Source organism: Cephus cinctus, unplaced genomic scaffold (assembly GCF_000341935.2).
Source record: "Cephus cinctus unplaced genomic scaffold, Ccin1 Ccin1_scaffold1086, whole genome shotgun sequence".
NCBI classification, from domain to species: Eukaryota; Metazoa; Arthropoda; class Insecta; order Hymenoptera; family Cephidae; genus Cephus; species Cephus cinctus.
Genome location: NW_014333601.1, coordinates 37,829 through 39,054, shown reverse-complemented (window position 1 = coordinate 39,054; position 1,226 = coordinate 37,829). Strand labels below are relative to the sequence as shown.

The following is a 1,226-nucleotide window of genomic DNA, read 5'->3' as shown; positions in this document are numbered from 1 at the left end:
CAGTGTCGTGCAATCCGACTATACTGGTATATCGGTGAGATGACGTTGTGTCGCTTCTCTTAGAGTCTGGTCTATACTTCTCGTATGCATGCTGTGTCGGTCGATTACGTACTACACGTGTAAGCCAGCCTTTACGTCATAGCCTGTTCACAACAATAAATCAGGCCCGAGACGTTCATCGATCTCAAAGATTCAATAAAGCCTCGTGACGCAAGTGCATCTGACAAATTGTCACTTCCGGTTCATATTTCATACGTCAGTCTTGGCCGTAGTTAGGATATATTCGTGGAAACACATTCCGAATGACTTTGTTTTCAATCGGCGACGTAGTCAATAAAAATTCCAAATCTGCTCTTGCCATCTACGTTGGCAATTGCCGCAGCGTCGCGGTTTACTTTTGTTGCCAGATATATACATATATGTGAATTGAGCCGATTGACTGCTCTCACCGTTTCACGACGAAAAGCCGAGCGAGAGTCTCCCGCAAAGGGAAAAGATGTCGGCTTCGTCCAGCAGCTCCTTTATGTAAACCTTGAGGCTAGATCCGGATTCTTGCGAGTGGCACGAGCATACGGGAGCGAGAGGGGAACGTATTTGAAACGTGTTGAGACGCGACGGTGCAGCGGAGGGGGCGGCGGAGGGGAGGGGGTGGATACGAGCAAAGCCGATGGTCGAGGGATCCGTGGAAAGAGGTAGATCGAGGGTCGAGAGGGGAGAAAGAGAAAGAGAGAGAGAGAGAGACAGAGAGAACACAGTGACGGGGATAGAGTCGTAGCGCCGTACTTTGCTGAAAAGTGTAAAGAGAGAGAGAGACAGATAGACGGAGCGGAGGAGGAGCAAAGAGGTGACGAGTTGCGACGGAGTAGGCGCTGCGAGCGGATTGGCGGGTGAAGGGACGACGGTTACCCGCGTTACACCGTCGGCAGTCGCCACTAGGGAAAATCCTGGCGCTTTGGCGAGAAAGTGTTTTCTTATGTTACACTTGCGTATCCTCGCGAGAAGGTGGAAGAGATTCACGAGGTTTGATACTTTTTTTTCTTCTTCTTTTTTTTCTACGCGAGAGCCCCCTTGGCAAACTTTTGGGACTGTCGTCACGATCGAGATCGATGACGTCATCGAGGACGAATCAACGCGATCAAATTCAATTGTTTCGCACCGAACATTGAACCGCCTTGTGCAAGACGCGTCGCTGACCTTTCGACCTTACTCCGGTCCGATCGAACGGC

General features: G+C 50.4%; 1 protein-coding gene and 1 long non-coding RNA gene across 2 annotated transcripts in view; one reads left to right on the top strand and one right to left on the bottom strand.

Moving 5' to 3' along the window:
* Positions 1–1,226, top strand: part of LOC107272005 (RNA polymerase II elongation factor Ell) — a 59,682-nt gene that overhangs the window by 31,821 nt on the left and 26,635 nt on the right. The window lies entirely within an intron of this gene.
* LOC107272006 overlaps positions 1–1,226 on the bottom strand; it is a 43,676-nt gene that overhangs the window by 33,930 nt on the left and 8,520 nt on the right. The gene's annotated exons all lie outside the window — the stretch shown is intronic.